Here is a 13,713-nt window from a genome sequence, read left to right as displayed (position 1 = left end):
TATTTTATTTATTTTTATTTTTTTTAATGTTTATTTATTTTTGAGACAGAGAGAGACAGAGCATGAATGGGGGAGGGTGAGAGAGAGAGGGAGACACAGAATCTGAAGCAGGCTCCAGGCTCTGAGCTGTCAGCACAGAGCCCGACGCGGGGCTCGAACTCACGGACTGTGAAATCATGACCTGAGCCAAAGTCAGACGCTTAACTGACTGAGCCACCCAGGAGCCCCGCTTGTATTTTATTTAAACCAGAGGAGGAATGAAAGGACCATGTGCACATAGCATATGTACCGGTTGATCAACCAGAACCAGTGTAACGGGGCCTGATCAAAGTGGCCCCTGTGAGCGACATGGCTTGATTCCACTGGGATTTCTAGAGAAGTATACAGAATACCTCCAAGAGTTTTTCTTTATTTCTTTTTTTTTTTTAGATTTTTTAAAAATTTTTTTTAACATTTATTTATTTTTGAGACAGAGAGAGACACAGCATGAACGGGGGAGGGGCAGAGAGAGAGGGAGACACAGAATCGGAAACAGGCTCCAGGCTCTGAGCCATCAGCCCAGAGCCTGACGCGGGCCCAAACTCGCGGACCGCGAGATCGTGACCTGAGCTGAAGTCGGACGCTTAACCGACTGAGCCACCCAGGCGCCCCAAGAGTTTTTCAATTAAAAGGCCACAAGCTTGTTTCCCTTATTGCTCTCGATTGTCACTCTTTTGAGATATATACACATGTAGGCACAGTGACTCCTACTATTCTTTGCAGTGTAATGGAAGCCCGAGAGCTGTAAGCAAAGACAAGACATGGGCACTTGAGGGATCCACCGTGAACAAGGAAGTGGATCACATCCACATGGATCTGGTCCTCTCGGCTGCGGCTGAAATCAGAGGGTCTGAGAAAACGTAAGCTTGTCACCTGATATCCAACAATAGCTGTTAGGTCAATGACAAGGAGTAGGATTAGAAGACAAATTTACAAAACTGTGATGTCAAATATTTTGGGATACAGATTAAGGTGGAATGCCCAGATGGCCTCGGGTGAGCTGATGATTTGAAAATAGCTGGACAGAAACTACTGACACAGAGTAGGAAATAAGAGATTTGGGCACTCATGCAATAGCAATAAAAACACTCCAACTATTAGTACTAAAAGTGGATTAATATTTACTGAGTATTTACTAGATGTCAGACATAGGGCTAAATATTTCACTTATATTTCCATAGTACGAAGGTGGTAACATTATTTTCTTCAGTTCAGAAATGAGAAAACAAAGTCACAGGGAAGTTAAATAACATATAGTGGTCATAAACATAGTAATCAGTGGAGTCAGGATTTGAACCAAGGCAGCTGAACTCCAGAGACCATTTTGATAGTCACCAAACTCCAATGCTTGCCTTTAATATTTCTTTACTGTCATATAAATACAAAATCTGAATATAGCAGTTCTATAGTTATGGATATCCATGATGGAAAAAATCTTGATTATTAAAAAATAACATTTTTTACCACATGAATTGACTGATATTTTAATAATCCATTGAACAAATAATTGTTGAATTCTACAATATGCATTGCTTTGTGTTGGGGTGAATCATAAATGCAAAATAATAAACATTATAATCTCTAGAGACAAAAAAACAGTCTTTGGCCCTCATGAATTTATAGCACCTATGTATTTTATCACCAACTATATACTAAGTATTCTTACAATGAAATATTGTTTTGTCTTATGGAGATTATAAATACATCTCCATTAGGAACAGAAATAAATGTTAACATTTGAGGGGCACTTGGGTGGCTGAGTCGGTTGAGTGTCCAACTGGAGCTCGGGTCATGATCTCACGGTTTGTGGGTTCGAGCCCCGCATGGGGCTCTGCACTGACAGCACAGAGCCTGAAGCCTACTTCAGAATCTGTGTCTTCCTATCTCTCTGCCCCTCCTCTGCTTGTGCCCTCTCTCTCTCTCTTTCTCTGCCTCTGTCTGTGTCTCTCTGTCTCTCTCAAAAATAAATAAACATCAAAAATAAGAAATAAGCATAACATTTGAAAAGGAAAAGATGCAACTAGCAAAAAGCTTTGTCACAAAACCGTGAACCTCAGTTTCAGCAGAGTTGCAAACAGAGATCATACCCACTTCAGTAATTTTCTCACCGTCTTGATTAGAAATGCACATGGGACTTAGCCTTACATGGAAAGAACTAATTTTTAAAGACCATGTGTGCGTTTGACATTAAACATTATCTCACTTAAATGTCACAGCAGTAATGTAAGAAGATATTTTCATTGCCATTTTATGGATAATATAACTGAGGCTCAGAGAATATCCTCTGCTCAAGGTCAAAGTGATAATCAGTATCAGGATTCAGGACCATGATTCACACTCAGTAGATCTCACTCTAATGTCATTCTTTTTTTTTCCCCCCTCAAAATGACACCTACCCAAACTGAATTATCTATTTACTTGCAATAGTTTCTCCTTAGCCTGTGGGCTGCCATCAATCAGTAGAATCTCAATTCTCACCTTCCTACAAACTTCTACTCCCTGTAATAGGAAAAATTCTGGTGAGGCATATTTTGGGAACAGCCATGGGTACTAGTGAATATGTGAAAATTAAAACCACAAGAAATATGAGCAATAGTAATATGTCCTGAGGTTGTTTGAAAAGACCACAAAATATAGCTTGTTTTAAACTGGTTGCTACAAGATCAGTATAATTTGGATATGTAGAAAGATTTATATATTCAAGCTTGAAGCTTCTGTAGAGCTAGACTAGTCAGGGTCTAGGACTTGTGTTATGGAAAATTGATAAATTTATGAAGTCAATATATATTATATCAACTATAAAATTAAGAATTGTTTATTTCTGGGGTGCCTGGTTGGCTTGGTCATTAGAGCAGGCGACTCTTGATCTCGGGGTTGTGAGTTTGAGACCCACCTTGAGGGTAAGGATTGCTTAAAAATAAAATCTTAAAAAAAAGGTTATTTTTTTTAATTTACTGGGAAGAAGGGTCCAATTTAATATTCATTTTTACAAAGAAAATTTAAGTGACAAAAATTTTTTGACGCTCTGTGATATAAATTACATACCTGGGTGTCAATTTCACGGTAAAAATAATAACATTAACAACAACAAATTAAGTGTAAACAAATCATAAAATAAGCATATAAATACATTAAACTTCACTGCCACCAGAGAATATGCACTTGAAAAATTCAAGGTATGTTAATAGCTTAGGAGTACATCATATATCCCCAAATCTGAGTTTTGTCTATATCTGACACCTTTATATTTCTGGTTGCCTGTAAGTTACATTTATCATAAATTTAAAAGATTCAAATTTTGTAAACTGATCTCATGTAAACATTTGTAATATTTTTAAATAAAATATATTTTATCTTTTTTCTTTAAATATATAGAGAGGTAATTTTTATTGAATAAATACATCCTTGGTTCTGAAAAGTTTCTTAGTTTAACAAACATTGCTCCCTTACAGATATTAAATTCATTTTAAAACAAAATCTACTTTTTCAAAACAAAATCTACTTATTTCCTAATTAGTGTCTTTTATAATATATCTGTGTCTGGTATCAGATCCTCTAGAAGTATAAACACTCAAAATTGGATATACTAATATAATCATATGTAATGTATAAATACATACTAAAATGTATTTTATATCAAAAACCTGTTTTCCAGTTTTAATAGTTTTAATCTCTTCTATGTGTATTTGTACAGTCCATTTATTTTGTAATTCGGTTGGCAGCATTATCATTCATCCTTACTATTTCCCTCTTTAAAAATATACCTAGGGGCGCCTGGGTGGCTCAGTCGGTTGGGTGGCCAACTTCGGCTCAGGGCATGATCTCGCGGTCCGTGAGTTCGAGCCCCGCGTCAGGCTCTGTGCTGACAGCTCAGAGCCTGGAGCCTGTTTCAGATTCTGTGTCTCCCTCTCTCTGACCCTCCCCCGTTCAGGCTTTGTCTCTCTCTGTCTCAAAAATAAATAAATGTTAAAAAAAAAAATTAAAAAAAAAAACCTAAATAAAACAACTTTCTTTTTTTTTTTTTCTTTTTTGTAAGTAGGCTTCATGCCCAGCATGGAGCCCAACGCAGGGCTTGAATTCATGACCCTGAGATCAAGACCTGAGCTAAGATCAAGCGCCCAATGCTTAACTGACTGAGCCACCCAGCTGCCCCAAAGCAACTTATTTTAGAGTTTGCTGTGATGTTAGGTTTTATGGTCAAATGTCTGCCATTGAAATAGAATAATCATAATGGAGGAAATCAGGTTTTTACAAAACCACACACAAGTAGAGAAGAACAAAAAGCAAAAAGAAATGAAAAGAGGCTATATCAGTGTATATCCGTCTATGAGCTCAAAGGAGGAACCTGCATCAACTTGGCCTTTCCTATGTATGTTACTTATTTGCTCCTGCAACTCAGTCTGATTCAGAATTATAAACAATTATAAAGTGATTCCAGTCTGCAGAAACCCACAAAGAGCTGTTGGAGGAGTTCAGAAAGAACGTAACTTCTAGTTGTGGGAGCTGGATTGGACAGTCAGAGGCTCCTCACCAACTTCCTGTCCTTGGATCTTGTGGTCTGCCTACAGTTCCCACAATTTTTCAAGAACATAGTTCATCTATTTTTGAGAGCACGGTCTTGAGAAAGCCATGTGTTGTTGCAACCATCTGAGGATACATGTGACTGAATCCAGGTAAGGCCTCTATACACACTTTTAAGATTCTGGTGAGGTCTGGGAGTGTTAAGATCGACTCTTGTAGCCAAGGGAGACTGGCCTCTTCTGTAAATTACCTTGCTTTTTAAACCTGCAAGCTTGCAATCGGTAATAGCCTGTCTCTTTCTTAGGTCTCTCCTTGTTCTCCATGTATGGGGTCAGTTTCATATTTTACCTGGGAAACTCCTGATGTTGTGACCCTAAAACAACTAATCTTGGATAAGGTTAAATTTATAAATAAAAAGAACATGAAGGCAGTGGGCAAGTAAAGGTCATTTTCCTTGTTTAGTAAGATTATCCACTCATGTTGGTATAATATTATTATAGTAATATATTACTATATATTATTATATGTAATATTATAATAATGTTATCCACTCCTCTTGTAAATAATAAAATCTTGAAGTAGGGAAAGATGGATAATTGTGCCTCATCATGAAACAACAACAAAATAAAGGCATAAAAGTAAACCAAAACAATACAAAGATACAGCATCATTCTACTCAATCCTAGAGTGGACATACTGGACTTTTAGCTTAATAAGACAATATATAAAGCTACTCTTCTCTGAGATCTCTGGGTGCTGTACATGATAAATAGTCCATTTAGAACTAGCATAATTATCAAGGGTACTCAAATATAGGCATAGTTTCTGATAAATGGCCAAGCAAATTTCATTCCATTTGCAATAAAGTGGTGATTAGAGCAAAGTTTTAAGGGACACTGAATATCATTACCTTGCAAAATAACAAATTTTAGGATACTCAATTTTTTGACTGTTGCTTAACTAAGATCTACAAGTCCTGGGTAAAGAAGACCTGTCTAAATAGTTTCATGCATGAGTATAAGCAAAAGTTTATTTCGCTATAAGCTCTGTATGATTAAAGAAAAATACGGCTGCCAAAAATACAGACAATCTAAAGTTAAATGAATAGAAATATTCAAAGAGATGAAATATCCAAACATATTTGAAATATTGAATATTTAAAATATTCAAAATTATAAAGAGAAATACTACATGTTTAGAAAGTTCCAAGACTATAATGGAAAAGTTGGGGAAAACTTACTTGAGGCAATAAACACTATAAATTTATGTGTCTTTATGTTGAAGACACATCCAACTAGGCCTGCTTCGTTTCAAGGGCAAAAATGGTAACAAGTGGCAGAAGTTACAGCTTAAAGTCCACCTTCCAACACTTGGAATAGTTGAAAGGTACGGTCATTTGTGTGAAAACACAGAAGTTGCCTAAAACTAGAAGTACCTAATCAATGTATATTTAACTGAACATTTTTATGCTTATAGAAGAGTAGACTGACAGGGAAGGTTAAAATACTCATGCCAAATTGACGTTATGAAAGAAAGAAAAATATTATCTTATTCTCTCTTACTGCTATTATAGATGGTATGAACCATGGATGGTTTTAGAGGAGAAAAGATTTGTTTTTCTACTAATACCAGATTAATAATATGCCAATGCCAGTTCTCATTTCATTGACAGTTCCATTTTGAAAAAATCCTCACAATTCCCAATATTCTTTATTTTTATTACCTTCATTGAATTACAATTTACAAACCATAAAATCCACTTATTTTAATGTGTTTTATTTTTATTTTTATTTGAGAGAGAGAGACAGAGACAGAGAGAGCACACATGAGCTTGGGAGGGACAAAGAGAGAGAGGGAGACTTAGAATCTGAAGCAGGCTCCAAGCTGTCAGCAGAGAGCCCCATGTGGGGCTCAAACGCACAAATCATGAGATCATGACCTGAACCCAAGTCGACGCTTAACCAACTGAGCCACCTAGACACCCCCCCACTCATTTTAGATGTACAATTCAATGAGTTGTAATATATTTGTATGGTTATGGCACTATCACCTCAATCCAATTTTAAAATATTCAAATCAGAGGCATCTGACTAGTTCAGTCAGTACAGCGTGCTACTCTTGATCTCAGGGTTGTTAAGTTCGAGCCCCACATTTGGTGTAGAGATTACTTAGAAATAAAATATTTACTAAAATATTCAAATCACTTAATATGATTCCTCAAATCAGTTTACAGTTATTCAGTCTTTAATTTTAACCCAATCCCAAGCAACCACTTATTTACCTCTGTAGATTTGTCAATTTCTGTACATTTAGTATAAATGAACTCCTATAATATGTGATCTTTTGATTTGGTTTCTTGTAATTAGCATATTTTTGAGCTTCATAATTGTTGTAGAATCCGCAATCCATTCTATATATGTTGCTAAATAGAATTTTATTGTTTGCATGTATCATATTCTGCTTATCCATTCACCAGTTGATAAACATTTGGATTTTTTTTTCACTTTTTGACTATTAGAAATAATGCTGTCGAATACAGGTCTTTGCATGGACATATGTTTTCATTATCTTAGAAATATCCCTAGGAATGCAATCCTTTTTTCATATGTTACACTTATTACTTTTTTGAAAGAAACTGCCACATTCGTGCCAGCAATATAAGAGGTCTCCAGTTTTCCACATGTATTTGTCAACCATTCATGTTGTCTGTGTTTTTTTATTATAATTATTCTAGCAGGAAGAAGTGGTATCTTATTGTGGTTTTAATTTTCATTTCATTGTGGTTGAATGTGAGCATCTTTTCATGTAACTATTAGCCATTCATAAATATTTTTTGGTGAAATGACTGTTCCAATTTTTCCCTCATTTTATTATTATTTTTTTTTAATTTTTTTTTCAACGTTTATTTATTTTTGGGACAGAGAGAGACAGAGCATGAACGGGGGAGGGGCAGAGAGAGAGGGAGACACAGAATCGGAAACAGGCTCCAGGCTCTGAGCCATCAGCCCAGAGCCTGATGCGGGGCTCGAACTCATGGACTGCGAGATCGTGACCTGGCTGAAGTCGGACGCTTAACCGACTGCGCCACCCAGGCGCCCCAATTTTTGCCTCATTTTAATTGGAGTTTGTCTTCTTACAATTGTTAGATTTCTCCACATTTTCAGAAAGTTGAGAGAAATACAATTTGCAAATATTTTATTCCAGTACTTTAATTTTTAATGGTGTCTTTTGAAGTGGAAAATTTGTTTTCTTTTTAATTTCGAAGAATTCCAATTTAGGGGCACCTGGGTGGCTCAGCTGGTTAGACGTCTGACTCTGGATTTTGGCTCAGGTCATGATCTCAAGGTTGTGAGATCAAGCCCTGCATTGTGCTCCACACTGGTCATGGAGGCTGCTTAAGAATCTCTCTCTCTGTCTCTCTCTCTCTCTCCCTGCCCTTACCTACCCCTCTGTCTCTCCCTCTGCCCATCCCCCCTCTCTCAAAAGGAAAAAAGGAAATGAAGAATTCAAATTTATCTATTTTTTTTTAAATATGGTTGTGCTACTGGTACTATTATCTGAACATTGGACATACCATGTCACATGGCAGGTAGAGTAGATGGGGACTATTGAAGGAATGAATACAGAAAGAAGTGAACAAACTGGAAATCAGACAACCTCAATCTACCACAGTTGTAGAATTCATACAATTGCCAATTATTGTGGCTGGTTTATTTTCATTTCTTCTTTTTTCTTTCCGAATTTTCTTCCCTTTTTCTTTCTTTACTTTTGTTTTCTCATTTCACCTAGCTTTATTTGGCTTCTTTACTGGTCTAACCCTTGCATTTGATTTCACATGTAAATTTTTATTTCTCTTGTGTTTTGAATGCTAAGATTTCAGCTAATGAAATCAGCTTGTTTTTATTTCTCTCTTTAGTTGATTTTTATGTATAGCATTCAATTTATTCTCTGTATCAGTGAATGACTGATTCTGAACAAGTTCTTTACACATGACATGGGTGCAAGCATGACTTTTCCCAAATCAGCATGTGAGAAATAAATCCTGTAACTATCTCCCACTGGGAACCATTAAGCTGCTATAACAGTAGTTCAGAGTCAGCTTTCTCGCCTGTAATATTAAGGATCACCCTCCATTCCCAGAGGAATGTCTTAAGATGGGTACTATCTCTCACTTGGCAGCCATAAGTAGCAGCTCTTAGCAAAAATATTTTAAAAGGCACTCTCCAAAATACCCTGTCCTCCTATTACCACGTGGACCACAGCTCTTATTGCAAAATGTGTCAACACATAATTAACCTACTGAATGGTAAGGGCAGGAAGGAAACAGTGAAATATAGTAAAAACTCAGGCATTTTAATAAAAGTATACTGTATTTCTAAAACACTGAAGCAGGAAAAAAAAAAGAACGAAGAGAAACTTCAGACTAAAAGGGACATTCGAAAGATCATGACTTTAGTGCCTGGCTGGCTCAGTTGGTAGAGCTTGTGACACTTGATCTTGGAGTCTCATGTACCAGCCCCATGTGTACAGTAGAGTTTACTTTAAAAAAAAAAAAAAGATCATGACTTACCAGAAATTTATTTTTCTGATTTCAACACCAAACAATTAATGCCAAAAAACGAACCATTAAATTTTGATTTTGCTGGCTTTTTTTTTTTTTCAACGTTTATTTATTTTTGGGACAGAGAGAGACAGAGCATGAACGGGGGAGGGGCAGAGAGAGAGGGAGACACAGAATCGGAAACAGGCTCCAGGCTCTGAGCCATCAGCCCAGAGCCCGACACGGGGCTCGAACTCAGGGACCGCGAGATCGTGACCTGGCTGAAGTCGGACGCTTAACCGACTGCGCCACCCAGGCGCCCCATGATTTTGCTGGCTTTTATATATATCCTAGGCTTCTGTGCCATATGAGGAACCATGGATATATGAGAAGGAATACTGCTGATTCATTAATTTTCTACATTTGTTCCTGAAAGATAGAGCTTATATTTACAAGGGAAAATAATGCTAAGATATTCATAGTGTGTAGAATTTGGCATCTTCTGCTTCAGCGGATTTTCCACAAAGTTGCCAAGCCAGTTCAATGAGAAAAGGATAATTTCTTTCAACAAGTGGTGTTGGGGAGATTGGATATCCTCACACAAAAAAGATGAATTTACCATTTACTTCATATGAAAAAATTCTTCTTTAATTCAAGACAGATCATAATTTAAAGTGTGATATTTAAAACAGTAAAAAGATTAGAAGAAAATCTAGGAAAAATCTTTGTTGCCGCAAGTTAGGTGGAAAGTTCTGAGATAATAGTGACATGATATGTCCAATGGTCAGTACTAAATATGACACAGGTAATTGTTTGAAAAGCATTGCACACTGGAGCTTGTTCACTTCGGCTTTTGGGGACTCTGACAACTCTTCCACATAAAATATATATATTTAGTTTTCTGGTGAACAGAAACCACATGAAGAAGACATGTGCCATCTCAGCTAAGTCATGTTACACAAGCCATCCATGACTGATTCACCAGTATACCATAAACTTATGAGCAACCTTGACCACAATCAGCAGAGCCTATCCCAGACTAGAGGAACCAAGAACACCCTAACTTACCCCAGAACAAATTTCTGACCTACAGAATTATGACCTAGGTAAATGGTTGTTGCTTTAAGCCACTGTGGTAATTAAGCCACCATGATTTTTTATGTAGCACATGCTAACATGGTTTTCTTACTTTAGGTAAATATGTTAGGATATCGTAGGTATTGTTAAAGCAGATGTTTAGTAGCTTATATGCGTATTTTGAGAAATTGTCGTTTTTGATATTATCTATGTATTTGATAACTCGGTTGATGACTTTAATATTGACTGTATAGTAACGATATACTAAGAGCAAAAGATAGCACTTTTAATTTAGAATATTTGCAGCTCCTATATAAATAAAATGATAATTTAATAATACTAACTAAGCAATCATAGGATTTCATGCCCAAGCACAATTGGCTTGCAGGAGAATTCCCATTGGCAGGCTTTAAATACATGATCACAACAATAATGGTGATAACTACATACCACATTGTTCCTTTTATGTGTTTCAAATATCAACTCAATTATATTCAGCCTGAAAGTACATCATCATCATTTTTATTTAATCACATATTGATGCATGTATTTGAAAAGAAAATTATTACTTGAATTTTTCCAGCCAACTGGAATTATATGGAATGGGAAAAAATTGTGTATTTACAAAAGTAGAGGGAGTGGGAAAGCATAGCAGTATGTATTTGGTACACCAGCTATTTTAGATGTGTAGAATGGCATCAAAACAAATAATCTCTTTGTGTATTATGAAATGGCAGCACGTTTTTCTCAAGTCTGATCACGTTCAGTTTACACTTGTACTTTGGCAATAAATCACCTTCTTTAGAGTGTACCTTTTCTTTTCATTTTCCCACACTACTTACATTCACTCGGAAGTGCCTCCTTGAAAATCATTTCCAATCTCTTGAATTTTAGGCTAGACTCTACTAATTAGTTATTTTCTATTAGAAAATACTTGTGGAACAGAATAATTTCAGAAAAATAGTAAAAGAGACATAAGGAAAGAGAACAGGAAAAGAACAGAAATTAAAAATTAAAAAAAACATTTTTTGTGGAATTTTAATAAGAAATACAACTGATTACTAACAACTATCATTTCTCTGCTATCAAAGGAAAAAATTCAAATGAATAGAAAGATGGGAGATACAAAGAAAAGAGCTTCTGGAAGTATATAATTCAATGTAGGTGTTAACTTGTTTTTCTGTGTTTTGAACAGGTAATGCAGGTAGACAGGGAATCACTGAAAAGGCACAGAATGGAATGCAGGAAAGGACATTCCCTTCAACTCTGAATCCTAATATTCAGATTTGTCTCCCAAAAAGCAAGCAGTGTCACTATCTTTGATACTATTTTTTATAGAGATGTCTGAGTTCTCATAGTTCAGATTTTCTCCTTATCTATCCAAAGGATAGCTTTTTGTGCAAAGAAGGCAAACTTATGTTTTTTCAGTAGGATTTTGATGGAACAAAAATCATAGGAGTTCTATGTTTTTGATCTAATAGAAAATAGAAAAAATGAACTTCGCTAACATCTTTGGTGTTTATAAAATCCATCTAGCAAGGGTTCCAGAGCCCTACAAGGAATCTATATCTCTCAGGTCATTCAATTTTTGACCTCAAGAACTAAAAGAAACCTAGAAGCTTTCAAAATAAGCTTCCCCATGAAGTCAATTTTAAGACCTTTGGTTTCATATGAATACCTTAATAGTTTCTTTAGGTTTTGAAGAACAAACATTGAAAATGAAATATTCCATACATGTTTTCTTATAGTGAAGCCATTTTTATGTGGCTTTTATAGAAATTCATGAAGGTGTACTTTTTAAAATATTTATTTATAAACAAACTGTTCCAAATCGTGCTTTCCTCAGATGTCAGAGGATTGTACATCTCTTCCCACTGCCATATGACATGCGGTGCTCCCATTGGGAAGAAGCTATCTTGTCATGCCATTGATATCAAGCTTGCTCATGTGACTCTTTCTGGCCAATAGGATACGAGTAGAAATTATGTGTGCTGCATACAAGTAGGAGTTTAAGGAGCAGCACAATGTTTTGGTCCGTGGTTTTTCCCTCTCCTTATGAAAATCACATTACATGATCCATATAGAGCCTGTTAGTTCAGTCTGGTTTCTGATTTGTAGACACCGAACACAGTTAAAACTGATTTGGAGGTAACAATGACACTTCACAAGTAAGACACTGAAATGTGGGGAATGCTTATAAGCACAACACAATGTAGCAAAAGCTATAACTGATGAAAAATAATATAAAAATGCAACTTCTAGAAAATTGGTTTTGCATATTTTAAATGATACTGATTTTATGGGTCAATATGTATCAATTAATATTTTTAATAAAAATCATTCTTTTCAATAAAAACAAAATTATGGAATTTACTTCACCTTATTTAACCTCACTTAACCAGCTACACAAAGAAAAACGTGTGCATACCCCTGTGTTTTATTATGTAGAGATTGCATACAATATGTAATGTATCTAAAATAAATTAGGAAACACTCTTTAAATGGGGACAAATGATATGATAAAGGCAATCTAAAAGTGTATCTGTTGTCAATCACATCCTAACCAAGAAAAAACAATGTTACTATATATATTTACAACTACACTTAAAAAATTTATTACTCTCATTTTGGAATATAAATAGGAATGTTAAAGGTCATTGTTGACTGTAAACCTAGTTTGACACACAGTATTAGGTTGTCTACATCATGGCTTACACTTAACATTTGCATGGGCCTCTCTTCCAAAATGAAATCTCATAAGTTATGCATTGACACTTAAGAAAAATTCAAAAGCAGTGAAATAAACATATAGCCTCTGAGAAATAAAATGGTGACATTAGGGGTATATATGAGTCATTCAAACCAATATTCCCCCAGTGATCTACCTTAGTGTTTCCTATCCATTTTGAAGGAAATACCATAAAAATCATGTATGTTGATTATATTCGGGAAATTGTCAAAGTCTCGTTATATCAGTGTAAATTTTATTGAGAAATAAGAGCTGAGGTTATTTAACTGTATTTGTTAACTATATTTGTAGTTAAATAATCATTTCAAATGGAGTTTATTAACTAAATAAGTACAATTTGAGTATTTATCAATATTTTTCAATAAATACTTACTATATGCCTGTGCCTGTGTTGGTACAGCTATGAAAAGTTTAGAGATACTGAGATATATTTGGGTGTCTCTAAACTAGGTGTTGCGAGTGAGGGACAAGTGAGGCAGGTAATGAATATTCAAACTATGTGGAGACTGGAATGATGGAACATGTAGCAGAAAGGCCAGGACCTTGTCAATTCACTGTACCTCCAACAAAGCACTAAGTGGACAGTCAGCTAAGTTTGACAATAGTGTCTGGACAGGTATTTTGGAGTTTATTTCCATTATTCATTAGAAAAGATATTCAAGAGTAGGGCAGAAATGGAGATCAGCTGAGAGGATTTGAAACAGTTTGGAGAAAAAAGGGTTCTGAGAATGTGGCTCTTGCCTTTACAGGCCAAGGATTGGATCACAGACTAATTCAGTTGGAGATG

This window comes from Felis catus, chromosome A1 (genome assembly GCF_018350175.1).
Source record: "Felis catus isolate Fca126 chromosome A1, F.catus_Fca126_mat1.0, whole genome shotgun sequence".
Lineage (NCBI taxonomy): Eukaryota > Metazoa > Chordata > Mammalia > Carnivora > Felidae > Felis > Felis catus.
The sequence above is the reverse complement of the archived record's forward strand: the minus strand, read 5'-3'. Positions refer to the sequence as shown.